This window comes from Hibiscus syriacus, unplaced genomic scaffold, assembly GCF_006381635.1.
Source record: "Hibiscus syriacus cultivar Baekdansim isolate YM2019G1 unplaced genomic scaffold, ASM638163v2 tig00113726_pilon, whole genome shotgun sequence".
Taxonomy (NCBI): Eukaryota; Viridiplantae; Streptophyta; class Magnoliopsida; order Malvales; family Malvaceae; genus Hibiscus; species Hibiscus syriacus.
The window spans coordinates 1599024-1624719 of NW_024063472.1; the positions used below are offsets into that span (position 1 = coordinate 1599024).

General features: G+C 31.6%; 2 pseudogenes; one reads left to right on the forward strand and one right to left on the reverse strand.

The window, feature by feature from the left end:
• Positions 1 to 7881: 7881 nt before the first annotated feature.
• LOC120187816 lies at positions 7882 to 12175 on the reverse strand (annotated as a pseudogene).
• An 8550-nt stretch (positions 12176 to 20725) lies between these two features.
• On the forward strand, positions 20726 to 22411 carry LOC120187861 (annotated as a pseudogene).
• Positions 22412 to 25696: the final 3285 nt, after the last annotated feature.

Genomic DNA, 25696 nt, shown 5'->3' on the forward strand with positions numbered 1-25696 from the left:
GATCCCAGCCAGCCTCCTCAGCTTGCTGCCGTTGGATCTAGTCTTGATCCAACGGCCCAAATGGGTCCAGCTTGAAACCCTAGGGTATCATAACCCTAGGGACCACGCGGCGCCACCACCGCTCATTGCCGACACACCAGTGCCACGATGCTGTCAACCGAACCCTTTAGAAGGTCTGCTACCACGATAACAGTGATCCACGTCGAGCTCTATGGTGAGTCACCACCATAGCTATGGTGACTCACCGAACTCCATTCCTTTAACCGGTCCGACGACAGCCTTGTGATGGCTTATAAATAAGGCCACAATACCTGCGAAAAGAGGAACCTGCGAGCAAAGACAGAGAGACAGAGAACGGAGGAAGAGATGACAACAGCAAGCAAACAACAACAATAGCAACCAATAACCAACCGATAGAAGAGAGAGGAACTTACCAAGCGTCGTCGGAGCCCAAACGTCACAACAAATCTCTATTAAACCGAAGGTAAAATCTTCGTTATTTTTTAGATCTAAGCCGGTCTAGTGGTTTTTAGGGAGAAAAAGGTAGGATTCAGTTTTAGGGGAAAAGGATCTTCGATTTGGGTTAATCTTCTAAATTCCGGCCACCATTTACGGTGGCCGATGACGGTGATCAGAGTCCGGCGTACGGTGGCCGTTGGTTGCCGAAATTCCCTCTGGCGATGGAAGCTAGAGAGAAGGCAGAGAACTCTGGTTCTCTCGTTTAGAGAGAGAGAAAAAATGAGGAAATGAGATAGATGAAGGGATTTTGGGTCGGTTAAAGGGTTTAAATATCCTCCCCCAAACGACGTCGTTTTGGGGGAGGGGCGTATGTATAATTTCTAACATTGAGAAACCCTTTCCGCAGCCCTTTATAGTTTGTAATCCTTTTGTTTTAGTCACTGGAATTGAATTTTATGCATTTTGATTTTCTTAATTTTATTTATTTATAATTTAGTCATTACCTGTATTTTATACATATTTAGGATAAATATCACGTTTAGTCCCTAAAATTTTGTTAACATTTATTTTAATCCCAAAATAATTAAGGCTAAATTCGAATTAGGTCAGTGAATTTTAATTTTTACATTTAAAGTATATTGTTTTAATTATGTTTATTTTAGTCACTAAAGTAATAATAAGGTAAAATAGCATGTTTAGCCCCTATAATTTTAAATAATTAATTATGAATTAGGTATTTAATTTTAATATGTTATAATTTAATCACTATTTTTTAATACTTGTGGTTGTGGGATCGAGTCCCACGGAGGGCATTTCATAATTCGGAGGTTCCACGAAAGCTGCTCTCAACCTAGCGTTAGGGGTAGCCTACTATCATACCTCCCCCTTACCCCATTACATATGGGAAAAAAGGGTCAACTAATTTTATTATTTATAATATTATTTTGTTATTACTTTTATATTTTAATTATTTCTTTAATTATTATTTTATTATTTTTTATCTTAGTCTTATATATATATATATATTAAATAATAATATTTATTTATTTTTAATATCAAAGAAAAGGGCAGTCTTAAAGCAACTAGATGTCCTATTCTGGTATTTTAAATAAATAAATATCTTACTTATAAAAACCATAAAATACATATTGTTTTATTTAAATTATTTTCTTAGAAAAATAATCATATTATAATATTTATATATTTTTTAATATTAAGAAATGGGTTGTCTTAAAGTACACAGAAGTCCTTTTTTGATATTCTTAAATAAATAAATATCCTATTTTTATAAATTATATATACTAATTTTAATTATTTTTATAGAAATGTTTTATTATTAAGAAATGGATTGTCTTAAAGCACTTATAAGTCCTTTTCTGATATTTATAAGTAAATAAATATCTTATTAATATATTTTCTTTAAATTATATTAATAAATTTGAAATAACAGGATTGTGAATTAAATATATTTTTGAATTTTTAAATTTCCAATAATAGAGACAATTTATAATTAATGAGTACCTATTTTGGGCGTTGTGAGGGTGCTAATCCTTCCCCAAACGTAATCGACCACGAATCCCTTTTTATTATTAAAAGAACAAATTTTTGGTTAAACGCATACCAGTTTATCTTTTAACTGATGTTTTCTTAAAAACTCTTTTAAAAGATAATTTTTAGGTATTCGACCTACCTGATCCTAAAAGGTTGATGGCGACTCCCAAAACATTTTTAAATTAAAATCATTTTTTTATCCAAATTATTTTTCCTGCCAAGTAAAATTTTGTGCCCGGACGAAAACCGGTCGATAAAATGTTTTGTAAAGGTAATTATGTGCAGAAGAGTAAGTAATTCCTTTTTTATAGGGGATAAGTTTTATTTGTGAAGTATAAGTGAGGCTTTTGATGAACAAAAACCTTATCATATTTTGAAAGATTACGACATCGATGTCCAATGTTGAAGATTAGATAGTATCAAAGTATTACATGAAAGAAGGTATTACGATGGGGGTGTAAAGAGCAAACTAAGTCGTGAATTATTTGAACTACATGGATACTTAAGATAATAAGATCAGTTGGTTAGCAACTTAAGTTGAATCTAAAACCTGGATGTATTCTAGATGTCTTTTATGTGTCTGAGTTGAGATGACATCGTGTTGACCCGTCATTTATATTGTTCTGATTAAGGATATTGAATTGAGATCTGATTGGTTATGCAAAGAGAATCATGTTCAGATTTTGGATTATGATAAAAGGGTTTTGTGAAATAAGTGACTTTTGATGGACAAGATTCAGTGAAAGAATTGTGGTACTATAAAAGCTACATAAGAGACTAAAGATCAGTTCATGAAATTATCGTTTTCACATTCCTTTAATTCAAGTAAATTTCAAGGACAATATTTTTTAAGGATGAACAGTTGTAACACCACAAATTTAATGATTAAATTAATAAGTATTAATGTAACACCCTAATTCAAATCGACTAGAGATCGCTGGACTTGAGTATTACACAGGACCACTGAAATGGCTAACCCAAAATTTTATAAATAGTATTGTAAAAATAGAGTTACAACTCGAATACATGAAAGTTTATTAATAGTACATCCCTCTAAAAAGACTCAAGACATAGACTAGTGCCTCGACAAATCTAGATATCATAGACCGACAATAAGCTCCTCGAAGAATATCCTTAGAACCTGCGCATGGAAACGAATTATGAATGCTGAGCTCACAAGCTCAATACTACATTAATAACTATAACATTCTACGTAATTCACTACATGAGAATACTAGTAGGAAAAGTCATAAGAATACTAGAATACTAACATGAAAACTGAGGTAAGTATTATAATGTGATCAAAGTATTCTACATCTCAGGGCGTACACCCCTCTAGTCTACCTATGATATCCTTAGGTATCTGGGGTGAGATTTAGAATTACACCAGAAATATACACCTGGCCAGCTTACTGTTTAGAGTCTTGGGCCATCTGCGCCCAATTAGCAACTGAAGTGCCTTGGCAGTAGCTGATATATATCTAAATATTCTAATCATACAAAATGATCATCATACTATTAGATTAACTTGGGTGTTCTTGTTGTTTCTCGAGCATCAAACAATGGCTAGTTTTATGACATTCGTATCTCATGTTATTCTTAGTTCTTGTTTTGTTTATTAATTGTTATCACATTCAAGTTAATTTAAGAAGTGTTGGCATTGTTAAACCCCTTCTCAAATCCTTTGATCAAATTAGGTTTCTTACCCAATTCAGGACGATTGTACCAAGACTAACCCCTTTAGTATCGATACTAACCCTTGGTATCGATACCAAATTTGGCTATTGGAGTATGAGGAAAACTGACAGTATCGATACTCCTATTTGGAGTTTTAATACTCTTGTATAATAAGGTATCGATACCATCTCGAGTATCGATACCAAAAACAGGCTCGATGTTTGGGAATTTAAATTATGTATTGATACCCTTACTTAGGGTATCAATACCCTTTTTTCATAATATCGATACTCCTTGAGTACCGATACTAAAACTAGTTTATGGAATTTGTATTCTAAAGATGGTACCTATACCCTACCCTTGGGTATCGATACCCAACAAATAATATCAATACCCTATGAATAGGGTATCAATACCACTAGTAAAAAAATCTTTTATTTTTTTCTATCTAAAGAACAATATCGATACTTTTCATATAGTATCGATAACAAAACCCATAAATGCTCTGTTTGAGCACAAAAATGACACCCAACTTCACCTATAAGTACCTCTAAGGTTCTTAAATGTTATTTATGTCTTATATAAGTTGATAGGGGTCATATTGGGTTATTTTACATGTTGTATAACATCATAAACTGAAATCCACCATGAATGCTATGAACTCATGCAAACCAACCAAACACATCTTGTGACCTAAAACCAGTATGGATGAGTTAGAAATGTGTTACCTTGAATCCTAAGTTGCTAAAAACACTCAAGGCTCAACCAAGTACTAGCTTCTGATTTCCTTTGCACTTGGAGCTTTCTCCAACTTTTCACTAGAAAAAAATTAGATGCATGAATTACTAACTTGTTTGGAACTTAGGAAGATGTTAAGAAAGTTTTCTAGGGCTTAAATTACCCAAAAATGAGCTAATTAAACATGGGTTTCTAAACCCCCTAAAACCCCCCACCTATGGATATAGTCAACTTGATATTAAGACATTAAATGGAAGCTCTAAGGTTGTTGATTATATTTCTTACCTTAGCAAAACTAGACTAGGATTGTAGGCCAACAAAGTTTCTACCTTTTGCTCAACCTTGCAAGAAGAAAATATAGAGCTTGAATGAAGAAGATGACAAAAGAAAATGGGAAGAAAAAGAAGATTTCTGTCGTGACCTCACCAACATTAAAAGGAATTCATCCTTTCAAACTTTAAATGGTATAATTACTCGCTTGGTCCTTCAAGCTTTTGTCTCCACTCAAAAATGCCATTTTTATCTCAAGTTGGCCTCTAACCTAACCCAATTTAACTCAACTTGGACCAAGACTTCCTAAAAGGCTAATGCGTTTATCTAAAACCCTCTAGGGTTAGCTTGAAACTACTAACCCAAGATTTAAGGCGTTATAGTTGAAGTTAAAAAGTTGAATTGTAAGTAAATAGTGGAAAATAAAGATTTGTTTAAATTTAGGGGAAAAAGGGTTTTAGTCCAAAGTGATAGGCTCTAGAAATAATGGTGATTTTGGCTGTAATTTACCCATTCTTAATTGGAATGCATGAAGTAAGTAAAAAGAGAAAAAAGAATAGAGTGTGAAGTATTGAATTCACAACCCTCAAGTTTTTAAGAAACCTTCATACCAATTGTGATATAGTATAATTAAGGATTTATGATAATAATAGTAAGTATGTTATATCTCAACCACATTAATGTGTTTCTAAATAATAAAAAAAATCTCTCATCTTCCTCAAGCTTCAAATCGTATCCCATCATCAATCCCATCCATCATCGATCTGTAGCCGTCACCATCAAATCCATCTCTCTGATCTGACCAAAATATGATCCTCCATGCTTCGTGAAATCACTTTGATCATCGTGGTGATTGCCTCGAAAGTTCATCAAAATCAAATACCCTCTCTTTCAATTTTCACTAATTCATCATCGACCAGCAACTAGCGAGTCTCAATGCATCCACCAAGTGAACCAAATCGAAGTTTCACTTCTTCCAATATCGCAGATGATGTTGCCATTGACGCCATCGTAAGGGGTAAGCGACGAGGAGTTATAGTTATTTGTGAAACCACCTCTCATTCTTTCATCATCGTTATACAACACATGCAAGAGACTCTCGAGCCATTAATCTAAGATTCTGTAGCATATGGTGAAGTTCTAGCCACCGACCGCATGTGCCCCCACGCATCGCCCCTACGTGAGGAGCTACTCAACAACTAGAGGAGTTTTCTAGAATTGGTTTGGACCAATCAGACTGCCTAAATTGAGTTAAGGCATGAGTTGAGCTGATATATGAATCGAGTTGAGTCACGGTAAGCCATCATTGGCCGTTAGTCGACCGTTAATCATCTTTGACCATTATTGACTTTTTTTAGAACATTTATCTTAACGTTTATCGACATCTTGTGTCTGTTTGTAGGTCCATTTTTCTAAATTCAAACTCAATAAGCTTTTTTTAGCATTTTATCTTTTGATTCAATCTAATATTTGTAATTAAGTTTTGTTTTTTATATAATTCATTTTATAATGTATCTATATATTTTGTGATGTCAAATTCAAGTGCAAGAGTAATCGAATAGAGTTTAAATGGATGATTGATATAGTATGGGAATCGAGATAATATTTTACTACATTTTGAATGTTTTATGGACTTATTGGTAATTGGATAATGCATGAATAAATATGTTTGGACTTATGATTATTGTTAATTATTCAAATCCAATCTAATTGTGATAAATTGTTAGTAAACTAATTAAGACTCGGATGAATGGTATAAAATTAGATGACCTATAGGAAATTCCAACCTCAGTGATTAGCTAATGAAATAGTTAACACTACTAGAAAAAACCCTTTAATGACGCGCATTGCGCGTCATTGAAGCCACCATCATAAATCTCAGATGAAACGCAATTGTGTGTCATAAATCTATGACGTGCATTTATGACGCGCATTTATGACTTACATTGCGTGTCATTGAAGCACACGTCATTAAAAAAGATGACACACATTCGTGTGTCGTGATTGTATGTCATAAATTATATATATATATTGTAGATTGACAAATAATCAAACTAAATCACATTTAATGCCTCATAATACTAAATATATATATCATATTATATATAAGCAATCCATTTGCATAAAATATATTAATATTAAGTTATCAAAAATATTGTAATCATATGTCGATACAAAATATCACGGCATAATAAAGATTGCCACATAAGATACTCATTCTTTGCGAATATCATCAATGTCATCATCCGTGTATTCTTCCTTCCATGGCCAACCTAAGTAAAAAAATATGAAATAAGTATATAATTTATACTTTTTAAAGTGAAGTATATAACTATCAAAGAGTACTAAAATGACCAATTTTACATATGCATTCTTTGAAGCATATGTAAAAATAAATTTTACACATTTAATTAGTAAAACTTCCCATATAAATTATATACATTATCATGGAACAAATTCACAGTTTTCAGTCTTGCTAACAAGTACTTGCATTAATTTGTTTAGAATATCATCCTACTTCAAGTCTATATGATAGTTGTATGACTAATGTGTATGTATGATATGACAGATGTGTATCAGAAAAGTTTGCTTACATTCTTATTGACCAGCAGTTCTAGTCCGTTCTCGACTGTCTCTTTCATGAACTTACAAACATAATATCCACTCGATACCTCCCGATTGACGGGGACACTACAAACAATTACTAAAATATATTGATAATCAAATGAAAAAACAAACCGGGATTATATGGCACTAGGAAAATGTCATTGTCCTTTCTTAGAGACAATCGATCTACAACGCTTCGACTTGCCTCATCGCTATTTTTGAATTTTGCCTTACGTCCTGATGGCGAGTTTGCAGACGGGCTCACAAAGCAAATTCCATGATCTCTTTTTGGCCCATTTTTTATTTCCTCAAACAAGTACCTATATATTAACATACAAAAACTGAAATGATTAAATATATTGTGTTTCACTAGAATTAAAATTAAGTTCTTACATCATATAACAAGTAATCACTGAACCGATCATCTCATCCACAGTAAAAACCACTTCAAAATCTTCCCAAGTTATGTACGTGAAATTCTCGTACCCAAACATATCGTCCTCACATTCCACTTTCACGGACTCCACATTTTTAAGTTGTATATCAACCATACATGCAAACACTTTCAAAACACGGTTGCTAACATAGATGACGATCACAGCCTGCAACTTTTAGATGATGATCCAACACCTTAGGATCGACACATATAACATGTTGCCCCTTTCTGTATTGTATCAGTTCTAGACTTTGAAGAGTAGTTAATATATCCTCGGCCTTTATGGATGTCATATCACTAAGTTTCTGCAGCGAATAGGTTCATGCAGGAAATAGTCGACAATTCAGTGACCAATATTGAACCAAAATTTACCAAGAATTTATAGTATATATAAACACTCAGCTAAACAAGAATAATAATTTATCACACAGAACAGAAGCATCATCAAACAATCAATTCATGCATGTTTTTAGCATCATGTTCATACTTTTTTTTTATATTTTCGATATGGGAAGATGATCTAAAATAACTAGTGTTGTCATATTATTGAAGGATGATTGTCTATATTTTCTAGATAGGCCCATATTCTCTGATCACCAATTATTTTGAAGTTAAAGCAACCACGCACACTTTACAATCTACAAGCTTAATTGAAAACATAACCAGATTCAATTTAATGTCCGCATGACAAATTGAAGTGGTTTGAGTAGTCTTAGCATGTTCTAATTTTCAAATCCAATATCTTAAAATTTATCTTTTCATATATTATTGAATAGGAGATGAGGTCTTCCTAATCAAACTTGCAACCTAATTTTCTGATAGTTGGGTCCAGTTGAGTTGAACTCAAGAATATTTACTGTGTAGTTTTTAGTCTACTCAACCACTCATATCAGCAACACATCCACTGCTAACCAAATTTTTGAAATCTACTAGTAGGTTTACTAGGCATACCCTTCTAGGATATATTAAAATAAATTTTTAAAAATTAGAAAAAAGAAAAAAAGGAGACGTATGACAATATTTGTAACTTCATTATGGAATTAAATTTTTCACAGTGGATAAAGTAGAAAAAATGCATAAATCACAGCCCACTAGACTTGATATATGGCTTCAGTAGTGATACCTTGATAGAAATATTTCCTTTATGTTTCTACAAGATGTCTAAAAGAACTCTTGTCCAGTACCCTCTGTAGCTCAACAAACCTAGGTTGGAAAGTGGTCTTTCAGGTGTGCCAACTTTACCTTTTTTCTTTGAGAGTTCATGTGCTATGGTCCAAAATGAAGACAAATAAGCAATAAAGCTCTAGTTATAACCGATAGGATGAAATTCCAAAGGACATATCACAAGGGAAAAATCATAAAAGAAAATAGCAAGCATAGAGCTTACAAAATGCAATCAAAAATTTCCTTAGCCTTTCCTTTGATATAAGGAAGGGTGAGGATACATGCCAAATTATAGGATTCCTCTTAATGTTTTTCTTGCATGATTAGATGCAAAATGCTAATATATTTGTTTGTGTTAGGGTAACGCAGTCTAAATACTGTGAACAATGAAATAAATAAATAAACAAATATATATATATAAGAAATAAGAAAGATTCTCAACATTTAAGCAAAGTCGGACATTAGAATTACATAATTTTTAACCAACACACTATTGGTAATGATGCTATAATTCACGGATATACAATAAGTTCTATAAATCAAATCATCTATATGATGCTATTATAGTTAGTAGATCACAACAAAAAATATTAAAACAACTACAGACTTATAAGGTTTATTTTAACTCCAAACCGCATCAAATCATATACAACAAAAACATAGAAGCTACCTTGGAGAAATATCCAACCATATGGAAACCTCGATCATCACATTCACAAAACATAGAATAAAAATATGTAAAGTCGTAATAAAGGGTCTTGTGGTCAAGAAACAACTTTGCTAAATAACAAATATTCTGCCCATAAACCTTATTCTTTTTGCCATCAACCTGTCTCAAAATATTTGAACAAAGGAATACCAATGTCAGCAAAGACCTGCTGCATTCTATAACAAGACATGTTTAAGCAGGAAAACACAACAAAGGGATACGAAAAAGAAAAATGGTAAAACATTTATATGCTTGTATTAGAAGTTGAAAAAAGCATACACCACCTTTTTTTTTAATATGTTTCAAGAAAATCATATGATTATTTGATTTTATGTAAAAACAAAAAGCAGTGAAAATTGAACTTACAAAAAGAAAAAGCAATAATGTGGGTTCAAAGAAAACCATAATCATATAGATTTTACTTATCTAGACTGAGGAAAGACTTTTCTTTTTCATTTTTGAGATTTGTAACAGAAAGTAGCAGTAGTAAAAGCTTTTAAAGAATATACCTCAAACATTGACAGTGTACCACTTCGATATATTTCGTCCCCAGGGGGATGCTTCAAATCACACTTCCTCTACGGAATAAAAATTAAATAGAGAGTTAATATTGATTCTGCCTGCCCCATTTGTAACTTGCAGTAATTAGAAAGGGGGTAAAATCAAAGACAATACACACACACACACATACACACATATATATCACCAAGAATTTCCAAAAACTTTTTTTCAAGGAAGCAATATCCTACATCTTTACAACATTACATCCTATCAAGTCATAAGATAGACTATTACACTGCAGGGAATGCAATTTAAGATATTAATTGAAGACGGAGAATAAAGATTATTCTTGCCATATACTAATCTTAAAACACAAGCTCCATTCTTAACCATTTGGGAAACAAATGAAGAATAACACCGCACCATTAACTAAGTTTTTGTGATTTCCAGGTACTTAAAGAAAAAATATATTGATAATCAAACATACATAAAAACCATGTACTTGCAATTTAGCAAGCAAACTACACATCCCATAATTGTTTCTATCTTAACCAATTAGGACAAAATGAGAAGTATCACTTGCCAAGACAAAATGAGGAAAACCTCGGCTCACAGATCTACACCTACATAATTTGTATAGTATTAGAGGATCGATGAAGGATAATTCTTTTCTTATGCACAAATTAAGCAAAGCAGCAACAAGATGAGAAGTATCACTTGCCAATACAAGATCATTGCCTTCAATCCACATATACATGAGAGGAGAAATGTCAAGCATCACTTATCAAATCATTTGACACTCAGTTACTTTCAACCAAAACGTACAAAACAAAAATATGTGGCGAACAAAACTTATATTCATGATTAAAAAAAATAAAATCAAATTAAATATTCAAGGTTACCATAAAGAAACTAGAATATAGTCAACAATTAAGTTACTATAAACTAATGCAACCCTAACTATTATAAGGGGAATTTTTTTATTACTACATTGAAGAAAAGCTCACCATATTCCTTTGAAGTTGCTCTTTGTGTTTCATGAAGTTGAGGTAAAACTCACAAAAGTACAACTTCAATGAATCATTATATTCTGGTGGAAAGGGGGAAAAGTACCATGTCTCAATTTCATATCTTCCAAGTTCTATGGTCGAAATATTTTTCACCTTTGAGAATTTCTCATGCTCACGCAAGCTAGCAGCATCTAGTTCTTCATGACCCTGCAGAAAATAAAGCAACATACAGTTACATATAACAGAATTTCACAAAAGCAACAAGTAGAAATTTCAAATTAGCCTCTAATCTTTACACATCACCTAGAAAAAGGTGTGCATTTACTTACAACCTCGACGTGTGTCTCATCAATCTTACGTTTTTGGTGGGGGTCATTATTAAGCTTGTAACTTGAGAACCCATGAGCAAAATCTTCTCATAAATACACCCTCAGAACACAAATAGAGAAGAAACTGAAATGTAATGCCTGACATTGTAAAAGAAACTTTACCTTGTCTTCAACCTTAACATCAACAACTATTTCCACAGAATCAAATCAAGCAGTTCAAGCTTCACCCATTCATCTAGCCTCCTATTAACTATCATCACCATAACAAAAAAACCATAACAATTTCCAAAGTTCCCAACATAAATAATTCTAAAATTTTCAATTCAATAATAAAGACCTAAAGTAATTAAATTTAATTAGAAACCCTAAGGAGAACATAAATCTTACACTCGGTGTAATGAACGTAATATTCATAATCATTAGGCTCATAAAAATGCATCTTGCGGTGTTCGATGACTTTGACAGGATGATACTTGTCGTCCCTCCAGCGGTACATCACGCGAGTACCCATCTCCAGAGGGAGTATACTCGACCTCCTCTTTTTCATTGCCTCAGGCGCCGGCGCTTCGTTAGAAGAGGTCATAGGCTTCTGGTCATCACCGACCGGCTCTACAGCGGCATGGGATTGTGTTGAACCATTCTCCGTTATTGTCGGCGTGTCTATTGAACCCATGGTGTCGGTTTGAGAGGGTTTCAACCTTTGAGTGGGCTCGACAATACAAAAAGGGTTGAAGAAACTCAAATAAATTAAAAGACGACTTTTAGAGATAACACACAATGAAAAGTGTACTCCGTGTGTTTGCTAATTTTTTTGGATTATGACTATTAAATATGACACATTATTTTAAGTCATAAATCGTTCAGATTTTAAGAAACATGACATTTTTTATGACACATTTTTTGCAAGTCATAAAATAGCGTGTTTCATTAAAGGTATATTTTCTTGTAGTGTAACCTCAAAATCTTCAAATCTAATTATTCATATTTAAAAAATTTAATGATTAAAAATAATTGGTTGAAAAGGTCAAAAATACCCTTGATATGTAAAAAGAACAATGGATTGCCTTCATAGTAAATGATATGAGAATTTATACTTGACTTGTTATAACTACATATTCACTGATTAAGTTCCTCAATTGTTTAGAAAATCCTAATAATTGATTCTTAACCTTCGAGATCGCAAAATACTCAGATATTCTATTTATATGTATGAATTGATTGGAACGATCGAAATACACTCAAGCTTCAGAATGATCTAAATACCTTAATGACTTGGAATAAATGAATGTTAGGTAGATTCTAAAAATATCGATAAACCTAAATGTGGTATCGTTCCTAAAGGTTATAAATCACCACTCGGATATGTTGATCATCTCTAAATTGTTGCAATACTAGAATAAAATGAATGTTGCACGAATATGTATTCTTCTTTTTGAGATCCGCTCAATTATGATTTATGCTGGTGATCTGTTAGGTTATATTATGTAGTTGATACTAAGGAATCGACATTCAAGAAGCATCTTTGTCCGAATACTTGGTAAATATTGCATTGCTAAGATTTTTTTTACTTTGATTGGATTGAAAATCTAATAAGTTGTTAAAAGTCCTGAATACTGAAAATAATTGGTTTACCCTTATAATAATGATTTACCGAAATCTCTCTTAGAATCAAATGACTAATATGTCCTTATAAACCTAATTGATGAGATTACTTATGATAAATTTGAATCGTAAATAATTTTTATGTAATAGTTTTAGAATAACATTCTAACGTATTTGAACCTAAATGTTCATAAAGTAAGAATTTCTGAATTTCTGATTAAATCACTTAGCTATCAAACCCTTTTAATAGGATCTCATTTCTAAAATCTAATCAATTGCAAAAGTTTTTGTTTCCCTTTCTGATAATTATCAATACCTCTGGAAAATAAGTAGATCCTCTAGTGTGTTTTGTATGTACAATATAAATGTTTTAAATACTTGTTTGAATTATTATGTGCGCATATCTATTCTTTCTTTTTTTAAATGATTGTTTTATCCGATTTGACTTATGAATGATTTTATTAAAAGTTGATTCATGATTTAGTGATTAAAAATTATGTTAACTTAATTCATAATCTCTGGTTACTGTTTTAATGAAAAATAAATATATTTGATTTATGTTATCCTGATACTGCTATTTGCTACCTAAGAATATTATTCTTCGGGGTACTCTCTGGGACGTGATATGAAGTCTATGCAAGTTCAGCTCTAATCAAGTTGGTAATTCTTTATGTACTTAAATCGACATTTGGGTATGCTCTTAGACCCAATAGGCCTAGGGTGAGACCTTACGATCCTAAGGCACTCTTTAGGATGGCTCATATGTCCAGTAGGCATAGGATAAGTCCTTACGGACCTAAGGCATCCTATCAAGTAAGCTCCTACACTTTGGCTAAGGTAAGTCGTTATGGATCCAAGGTACTCCTTTATGTTGCCTCTTATACCAATAGGTATAGGGTGAATCCTTCCAGATGCAGTTCTGAAGAACTGCATATCGATGTTCGGTTTGAGGGTATTACTGTGATTTTAAAATTTTTTATTGAAATAAACTATTATTGTTTTAAACTATTTGTACACTTCTCTGTGGATTTGTTGGAACACACTACATTCCTCTACTCAATCTACTAAATATGTTTCTTTATGTTTCCTTTGAACTGTAAGTTTTCTGATTGTTACCTGAAAAATCACTTAGTAAAATTTCAGCTATTTAGTAGAACTTGTAGATGTCGTGTCACTAAGAAAATTTTTTGTGCTTTATCATATATTTGCTTCACCTTTATCATTTTAGATTTAAAGAAATTGATCATGTCAACATCAGTAATGGGAGTTCATTCGACATTGCTTTCGGAGTATGGTACATGTGTAATTAGGGGTATGTAGGTTATATTTTATTTTTATGTATGAGTTTGAAATTTATTTTTATAGTGTACTAACGAACTCTGTTTCGACATTTAAAAGAATTATGAACTTACCTTATATTTATATTTTTATAAATGCTTTTATGGTTTTAAAAGGTTTGACAAAATTTTATTGTCCCTGGATTTTAGTGTGACTCTAATATGACACTTTGGATCGAATCAGACCATTCATATTAGTTTAGTGTGTTACAAAATATTAAAATTATTGTTAATTGATTTATATATTTTAATTTGAACACCTTTTAAATATTTTTTTAATTCCAAACAAAAGGAAGTTACTTCCTCTTAAAACTTTTTTCCGGTGATTTTTACAGAAAATTTTTTTATCACTTATAAAATTTATATACAAAATTAATTCCTATTATAACTTCAAAAACTTCATTGTCTCTCCTTATAATATATTATAATTGCATGTCAAAACATCAAAAATATTATTATAGATTGAATACATTACACAAATGGTCACTAAACTATAGTAAAATAATCTTTTGGTCACTAAAGTTTTAAAATTTATAAAAGGGTCACTAAACTTATCAATTATTACAAAATGCTCAATGCACTTTATAAAGTAATGATAAATTTAGATAATTTTAATGAAAATTTTGTAATATTAATGATCATTTTGTACCGCTTGAAAATTTTAATGACTTCTAAAATTTTAGTGACCAAAACATTATTTCATCATAATCTAGTGACAATTTTTTACTTTGAAATAACACCAAAAATTCCATATTTTGTTTTAGATTTTAGTTTTTATTGCTATTGAAAGCAAAACAATTGAATTTTTAGTTAGAATAATATTTTTTAAAGTTAATTTATTTTAATAAAAATTTATTACACAATACACAATTCATACCGTGTAACATGTAAAAAATGTGAAAGCTAAGCACCAAATATATTTATAATGCTACAACAAAGACTTCAAGTCATGGTCAAAGACATACAGAAAGAAAATAATATTATGCTGTTTAATTTTATATTTAAATTCCATAAGTTCTTAAGAAATCTAATGTAAAAAATTCGTAAAAAATAAAATAACAAATCATCAATAGAAAACAAGTAAGAATTTAATTAACATTTTTTAATTTGGAACGAGATCAAGGGATTTATAAAAAAAAATTATAGGAAAATATTAAAAGATAATAGACATTTTTTAATTCTTATAAAATGATTCAATCACACTTGAATATGTATCATTTACTAATATAAAAGTTGAATATTGTCATATTTTTTTTACAAAAATATTGTTATAGTTCGTTCTTATTTACTCTATGTTAAAAAATATATGGATTAAACTACTTTGCTAGGTATTAATTTTATCAATTTCAAAACTGATAAAAATCTAAAAGGTATTTAATTTAAAATATTTAAGTCAATTCATTTTGAAGTGACTTTTTACAAATGTTTTTTATATAATAAAAAGAGTAAAATAACTTTTTAATATAATACAAAAACGTATACTAGACTTTAACCTATTTATCCATGAAACTTATTTGTTTTATTTCATTTTTCATATATTAGGAAACATGCAAATTTTCTGATCGCAAGCCATGAACTAAAATGCAGTAAAAATACAGGTTGCATTTCGAAGAATAGTATTATTTTACAATCATTAATATACAGTAAATTTAGATAATCATTTTTTTGAATAATTTGAGATGATTATAAGATAATATTTGTTTATAATTCTTTTAATCATTGATAACATGTACACACCTAATAGACACAGCTGGTTGAACTCACGTTTTCAAGGACGAATAATATTTCCTTTAACCATTAAAGTCACTCAATAAATTCATATTTGAATCATTTTAAAATTAAATATGTAATAATTCTATGTTTAAATTTCGATATTAGTAATTTCTTCCAAACTTTGAAGATTCCATCGTACCAACAAAGGAAAAAAACTATAGATATAAATGGAAAGACCATGAGGCAAAGATATTACCCTAATTTTAAAGGAACTCTTTTTCATTTTCCAAAATTGATTGACAACAACATGAAGAAAGAGTTTCATATTTGAAAAAGTGAATTCACCACAACACTTATTCCCAAAATTTTAACTAGAATTAGAAAAAGAATGCCACTGTCATCTGTACTTCCAATTACTTCCCCTGCAATTAACTTCTTTTTTCCTTCTTCCAAAAAAAATGACATGAAGCAATCTAAATCCTAGCTTTGAATACAAATCCCTCAAGGTTGTTTCTGACTTTTACTTCATTGGGTTAAAATTAATCAAAATATCATTTAAAAGGCTAAACTATGTATTTAGTCATTCAATTATTTTCTTGGTTCCATTTTGATTATCAAATTATTTAAAAAAATCACACTTAGTTTTACGTTTTTATTTTGTTTTGTTCACATGTCGTTAAAAAATTAACGATAATGCTAAAAATTGAAAAAAATGTAAATTTCGATGTGATTTTAGAAAAAGAATTGTTTGATGATCAAAATAAAACCACGGTGACTGAATACACAGTTTACCCTATTTAAAATAACCTATTATTGAAGTAAATAACATAAGCGTGGAAGGTGAATTTGTGTAATGCCCCAAATGTCGAATTAAAGACTTTATTGAAAAGATTTAAAAATGGAGGATTTAAGTGATTAAATGATAAAAGATGGGTAAAGGATTGGAATAGTGTTTTACACTAGATTGCAACCATAGATAAATAGAGAGGGCATTTGAGTCCTTTAAAGAGGAAATAAATTTAATAACTATTTTAATAAGGTATTTAAATAAGGAAAAAGGGGGCTTCTTCTTGCCATGAAAAAGCTCTTCCCATAGCTCAAAGGTGAGATTTCAAATGGCTAGTTTATTCTTTCGTTTTTGGTTGGTTATTGAAGCTTTGAGCATGATAGAAGCTTAAGGAATGATTAAATGAGATTAAAACTAAGTTATGGATGAGATAATAGAGATTGAAAAAAATGGGTTTTTGAGTGATATGTTGAAATAGGAGGGTTTATGGATGTTTTATGGTAGATTTTGACTTGTCATAGAGGCAAATGAGAGATTAGAAGCATTAGTTTAGATTAACAACACATTAGGAAAAGTGGTGTGATTCTTAGAATTTAATGTTCTTAGAAGATGTTAGATGTTTTAAGAATCAAAATGAAGGAAAGTTAGTATGGATAGTTAAAGAAGAGTTTCATGGATGCCATAACCATTTTTAGGTGAAACAATTAAATATTATTTTAAAAACGATTATGACTTTAATTAAAAAAAATTTGGTGATTATGGATTAATTAAAATTAAATTGAAAATGAGTCGCCATCGGCCTTTGGGTTAGGTAGGTCGAATACCTAAAAACGTCTTTTAAAAACAATTTTAAGAAAAATAGTTTTATAAGACAAAAATTTGATCTACGTTACCAAAGATTCATTTAAAACAGGTTCGGGAGTCGGTTACGTGTGGAGAAGGATAAACACCCCTACAACGCCCAAAATTGGTACTGTGTCGCTTACACATTGTCGTAAATGGTGAAAATTACAAATCGAATATAAAGTTTAAAATATGATCTATTATCGAACAACGAATAATTTGCTTCGAATTAAATAATTGGAGAATTCTTTAACACGAAAAGAAATCTCAAAATTAGCAATCCTCCAGAAACTATACTAACATTGGGTATGGTAAATATTTTTTATAGATCGAAACCAAGCTCTCGAGACAAGCAGAACTAAGGGCAAAGGCAAAGTACTGGAGTAATCAACCTTACGTTTTGGATACATAGCGGGGAAGGCAGGTGAGTGCATTAATCATGTTCCTTAGGAATTATAAATAAATTTTGTTAAAACATATGTTGCAATGGTATATCAGTACTAAGTGTACTACATGCATTATGTGTGCAAATCCACGGAATTCATCATGAGTTGATGAATAGTCAAACAGGCACTATGTGTGCAAATCCATGGAATTCATCATGAGTTGATGAATAGTCATACAAGCACTATGTGTGCAAATCCACGAAAATTCATCATGAGTTGATGAATAGCCGTACATGCATTATGTATGCAAATCCACGGAATTCATCATGAGTTGATGAATAGTCGTACAGGCACTATGTGTGCAAATCCACGGAAATTCATCATGAGTTGATGAATAGTACAGACACTATGTGTGTAAATCCACAAAATTCATCATGAGTTGATAAATTACCATATAGGCACTACTTGTGCATTCTAATAAATGAACATGAATAGAGAGTTGGTAAATGAACATCTTAGCACTAATGGTGCAAATTTATAAGGTTTATAATCAAGTGTAAAGAGTCGCTTGATATTAGAACTATTACCCTATACTTATGATTAAGTATGCCTTACTAAGTAATACTTAGCGTGTGTTTCTTTCACGCGTAGGTTGAATACAAACTGAGTAAGGAGATCATCGGACATCAATTCAAAGTCGCCTCATCAGTAACATTATGCATACTTGTCTACTTTTGATATGTTTCAGTTGACATGTAATAGGTTTAGTAAAAACACTCTGAAAAGCTTTTGAATTAAACTACTATAAAATGGTGAAATGTGAAACATCTCTTTTATTTGTTTATTTAAGTTTAATGCATGTTTTAATTATAAGTAAATTATAATGGTTGGTAAAATGAAACAAAATTGTTCGGATTTTCAAATGGGAAACTGTTTTAAAAATGATGTGACATCTATAGTCTGTATACATAAAGGTATACGGGAGATAGGTGTTACAATTTGTTTAAGAAAAGAAATGGTTTGCATGGGTTCAAAAGATAACACTTTGTGCGATTTTTATGTTCTAAGAATTATTTATTTAGATTTAGCTTAGAAAATTTCTTTGATTTTCTCAAGATGCTTTTATTTATCAGTAAAGTTTTCCACTTTTTACACCTTTAATAATTCAAAATATGTTATTCTTTTAAAGAAAAAAACAAAAAAATGAATCTTCCTTTGCTCTTTTAGATTGAATTCATTAAAAATCAAAGACTAGTGCTACGATTTTGTTTCTTCTTAGGGTTTGGCCTATATGTCTAAGTCCTCCCTTCCTTTCCACAAAGAAGCGTGGAACCAGCAAAACATACTCACAAGGAAACTGGAATCTACCTTTTCAATCCATGATGACAAAACTACCCTGACTTTCTCTTCATAATATAGCTCTTTATACTTGTATTATCACATATATATTATACTTCAAACATTACAAGAGGAAATTAATATATAAATACATATAAACAAAAAATACAAGGAAACATGATATTTACAAGCGATATTAGTGATTAAAAAGATGATTGTTATTCTTAGAGGTCTTAAGTTTGAGCACTAGCAATTGAATGATATTTTAAGCGTTCATTGTCAAATGGTTGAGAGCATTTACAACAAATACTGTCACTTGTAATCACCTAGATTAATAAAAAAAAATTGCAGCAACGTCAAATCCAATCATAAAAAATAAATGACTAGCAAGCAAAAAATAAAAACGTTCCAAAAGACAAAGAAACCATTCTATAAAAGAAGTGAAAATTATATCATAAAGGTAAAATCATTAGAAACAAAGAAAAAATAAATATGTGGAAAAAAATACTAGCAATGGTAATTAGCACTAAGATTAGCGGTCGCAAGGGACGGATGCATAATTTCGTGTTAGAGTGGGGGCGAACTTTAAAATTTAAGAATGAACATATTCATGAAATTTTAAAGAGAAAAAATAGATCTTTAATAAAAAATATAAAAAAACTTAAAATATATGATAATTTTAAATTTTTTAAATAGGGCGATTGTCCGAACACCCTCTCATCCAATTCTGGATATCTTGGTCTACGAATGAAAAATGAGGGGGGGAACGTCAAACCGCGAGGAAAGAAAATGAAGAAACAAGCGCTAGAGTTTAAAAGTTAATAAAACATGTTGAATTTTAAAATTTGAATCGTTTAAATATTGAGTATGTGAACTCAATTAAGTTCGGAGTTTATACTAATCCTAATTTGTAACTTGACAGATCCTCAATTAACCTCAAGACCATTTGGGAAATGAATAAAGAAAATTCCTAATTACATGATCAATTGAACAAAATTTGAATTTGAATTTAATTAGAGTTTCATCTTCACATATCTTAATTAAATCTTAATATTATTAAGCAGAAGGAAGCTTAAAAAAAAAACTTTCAAATCAATTAATTTAAATTTGAAGTTGAAAACATTGTAATTAAACCCCTAAGGCCATTTTGGGGAATAGGTTAAAAGGAAACTTTTTCATGAAGCTTCTTCTTCAAGAACCGAACTTTCCTTTGTTTTTATAAATCTGAGGAAGAAAAGCAATAGAGACACATAAAGAGTGGATTTCCAAGGTGGTTATTAAAGAAAAAAGACATTGTTGTTCATCCACCATGATTTCACTTGCAGATGTATATCATGTGGTAGCAGCCACTGTCCCATTGTACTTCGCCATGATCTTAGCCTACGTGTCCGTGAAATGGATGAAGCTGTTCACCCCAGAACAATGCGCTGGCATCAACAAGTTCGTGGCTAAATTCTCCATCCCACTTCTCTCTTTCCAAGTCATCTCCGAAAACAACCCTTACAAGATGAACCTAAAACTCATCTTTGCCGATTTCCTGCAGAAGCTACTCGCTTTCCTCCTTCTGTTCGCCGTCACTAAGCTCACTTCCCGTGGCGGTCTGCCGACAATCATAACCGGCCTCTCCTTATCGACGATGCCCAACACTTTAATCCTTGGGATCCCACTGTTGAGGGCCATGTATGGAGATAAATCCGCCACCCTTTTGGCTCAGATTGTTGTTCTACAAAGCTTAATTTGGTATAATCTGCTCTTGCTTTTGTTTGAGCTAAATGCTACCAAAGCTGCCTCTGAGACCGTGGCAGCTGTTTCAGGTAAAGTTTTTATTAATTCCCATAAGCATTAGTGGTTGTTTGTATTCCAAGCTACTTTCAGTCAACTTTAGTAGCAAAAGATAAATCAAGTGGGTCCAAGTTTCATATGATTTAAATATTTGAATATTATGAAAAAAAGAAGGGGACGAAGAGACACCTGAAGAAGCACAAGGGAAAGAGATAGGAGAAGAGGCACAAACCAGAGCAAAGAAATCAAAAGCAAAGCAGATTTTCATTACCGTGGGGAAGAAGCTAATGACGAATCCAAATACACATGCAACCGTACTGGGACTTATTTGGGCAAGCGTTCAATTCAGGTTGGCTTTTTGAAGCATTGAAGATGAATTTTGTTTAGTTTTTTTTTTTTAATGGGAGCTGAAATCTGTTGTAGGTGGGACATTAAATTCCCTGCAATTGTCGAAAAATCAATAGCGATATTATCAAGTGGAGGACTTGGCATGGCGATGTTCAGCTTAGGTATGAGTTATGTCGTTCCTACACTCTCTACTATAACATCTATTACATCCGCAATCGATATTTATTTGTTGGTGTCACTTAATAGGTCTGTTCATGGCATCACGGCCAAGCATAATAGCGTGTGGTATTCGAATGGCAGCAGTAGCGATGACGATGAAATTCATGGCCGGTCCAGCTCTAATGGCAGCAGCGTCTGCCACCCTCGGACTTAAAGGCAGATTATTAGAGTGGCAATCGTGCAGGCTGCTCTCCCTCAAGGAGTTGTTCCATTTGTTTTCGCCAAAGAGTACAATATTCATCCTGATATATTAAGCACAGGGTAATCATAATAAACAGTTCTTAAAAATTCTTGTTCTTTTTTTTAAAAAAAATTGAAAATAATGAGGTCAGATTTGGTGTTTGTTTCAGGGTGATCTTCGGTATGCTCATTGCCTTACCCGTGGCATTGGTCTACTATTTTCTTTTAGGATTTTGAAAAATTTTCCTGGAAAATGCTGCTATATTTTTTTCCAGAATCAGTAACCTGACATCAAATTCTGGGAAAGTTTCATAGACGGATATCATATATTTATAGATTTCCAATTCAGTTTTCTGAAAATTCTTTGACATTGTTGATTGTTTCCTGGGAAAAAAATATATTTATTTATACAAGTTGCTACATTAAATCGAATAGAATCTAGACTGTTGAAATTGCCCAATATATTACTGTGTCAATAATGAACCACTATTCCTTTAATATATTTTCTTTTCAAGATTCGAATGGATTAATTCTGCAAAAGAAAATGCTTAAATCTGTCCACACTTTGTGCATAAAATCATGTGGCCGACTACTCTTCACTGTTCGTGCACGTGATTGCTAAAAGCATCAGATATTTATTTCTTATTTTTTGGCTTTCTTTTTACGAGCATATTTTTGATGACGCGATGGTGTATGAAACTATATACTATCAGATAATTAGATAATAATAAATTCATATAAAAAATTAAAGTTATATTTATGTAAAGTTCTTTTTAATGATATATCATTATTGTATTTATTGATAATATACAAAACTAATATTAACAACCCACCAATATTCATTTCTTAGTTAAGGTTTGAAAACATATTCATCAACAACTATCATTCATCTGGAATTTGGGTTATCATATTCATATACATATATTTTACAACCAATAAACTATTCTTTAATTTTAATATGAAGTTACACAATTAATTTATATTAATACAGTACAAATATAATAAATAAATAAATTCTAAAGTTGTAAAACAATTACAAAAATAAATTTATTTATTTATTAAATGCTTTAAAATTTTAAGATGCTAATAATTTTGAACAATACTATGTTATATGATTTTTATGGGTTTAAGTATCCAAATTTAATCAACAGAATTGATATGAATATTGTCGTAACCGTCTTTCGAGTGAGCCCGAAATTTGGCTTCGACTTGAAATAAAATATTGGAGTCGCCACCGATCATTTATTTTTCGTAAAAAATTTGGTTGATCGGATACCATCTTACCTGATATGCGTTTAACATAAATAAATCGGATTTGAACGTCGGTTACAGTCAAGGAAGGATTAATACCCTTGAACTGCCCTTTCGGTACCATTTAATTTATCGGTTGTCTTAATTGCAACAATTATAATTTAAATTAAAATTTGAAAATTCATCCAAATTACTTACCTTTGATTGATTAAAATTATCCTAAAAAAGATAATAAATAAAGTAAAAAAATAAAACAAACAAACACAAAGAGTTAGTATTAAAATTGAAATAAAATGGAGTAAATAAAAGGAATAAAAGAAAATTCGAATTAAAAAAATTAAATTGGAAAGGATTAAAATTTCTGGATCAAATTAATTATAGGAATGAGCTGCAGGAGAAAAACAAAACAAGGGATTAAATAGAAAAAGAAAACAAATTAAAGTACTAAAATGCACAAATAAAAAATTAAAGGATTAAAATAGTATTAATAGAAACTAGAAGGACCTAATAAATATGAACAAATAAGATCCTAAACAAACAATTTAAAATAAATACATGGGCTTAAATTATAATAAAATCTAATTATATGGATTAAAATGCAATAAAACAAAAGACATTAACTAAATAAAATAAACAGTGACTAAATTCGAAAATTATTAAAATCAATATGCATATTCGAAACACATAACAAAGTATATAACCAGAGTGCAAAAGATATGAAAATAAGGGAGCTTAAAGGTGATTTTACCATAATAGGACCAAAGCACAAAACACGTTGAAAATGAGGACCTTATGCGTGATTTAACCATTAAAGTATGTGAACAAAACATAAAGCACCTAGTATCTGAGGACCTAGTATATGATTAGCCCAAACATTTCAAGGAGACATAATATCTCCTCTGTTCATTTTACACGTGAACCAGATCCCAATTTCTTCATTTCTTGCCTTCTACTTTCTTTTCCTTCACCAGTGCGACAAAGCAGCCATGGCGACCAAATCTTCAGTGAACTCGAGAGCCACACCGACCACTCGACTCTAGATCCGATGACGGCGACACCCCTACTCCGACTTCCATACTCCGACTTCGACGAACACCGCATCAAGGTAACTAAACTCCCTATTTCTATTTTAATTATTTTTTTGAACTCATGGAATTTACGTTAACTACGAATAAAATTACAAACTAAATTTTTTATTATTAGTTGCATTCGAATTGAACAAATAAATTAAAGAAACTGAAATATAAACTGAAATACCTTAGGATTGCTGAAAAATTCTGTATTTTATTGCCATTTCCATTTGAAAAATGAGAGTCCCCCCATCTTTACATTTTTTGTTCGGGTTTATATAGCCTGAATTATACATTTTTTCTAGTTTTTTTTCAACATGTTTGAAATTGTTGGGTGCCTTTGTTGACTTGTGGCTTGTGGATGAAGCGGTGATAGTGGAGAAATCGGTGGGTAGGCTTGTAATGGTGGGCACTGATTATTTTTTGTTGACTTGGTGATGTTGGTGTCGTGATCTCCGAGGATAAGTTACTGGGCGAAAAGTAGTGTCTACAGCATAGTCGTGTAACGGGGATAGGGTAAAGATTAAAAGACACTTTTCATTAGGTGGAGTTGAAAATTGACTCAGATGTTTCAATAACTCTCTGTTGAATTGAGTTGAGGATGGCTCATCCGTTGCGAAGTCGAGTCCATCTTGAAATGATATGGAATTGAAGCCGTAGTTCGGGATTTGAATTAGGATGCGAATTCTCGTTGCCAAATTGTAGTCAATTTCGGTCTTCTTCTCGGTTTAAAGACCTTGGATCTGAATTGAACTCAGAAATCTTCGTTAACAGATAGTTTTTCTCGACTTAAGCTGTGCTGTCGGAAAACAGTTTCTTGTCACTGATGCACGGCTAACCCAGGTCTTCTTCTTGACTTGAAAACCTCGACTTGAGCTATGTTGTAAATTTGATTTACCTCTGAGTTGAAGGTATTTGCTGACAGATAACCCTTCTCGCCTTGAGTTATACTGTAAATTGGATACGCCTCAGAGCTGAATGTAATCGAACTCGAAGGACTTTGATGACATATAACCCTTCTCGCCTTGAGTTATGCTGCAAATGATGTGCCTTTGAGCTGAGTGTAATCGAACTCGAAGGTCTTTTTGTTGGTAGACAACCCTTCTCGCCTTGAGTTATACTGTAAATGATGTGCCTTTGAGCCGAGTGTAATCGAACTCGAAGGTCTTTTGTTGGCAAATAACCCTTCTTGCCTTGAGCTATGTTGCAAATGATGTTCCTTTGAGCTGAGTGTAATCGAACTCAAAAGTCTTTGGCAAATAGCCCTTCTTGCCTTGAGCTTTGAATTAGATATCCTTCGTCGTGAAGTTGAGATCCAATCTTGTGCGTTGTTTCGAGTCCAATATCCTTCGCCGTGAAGTTGAAATTGACCCTGAATGAGTTTGTTTA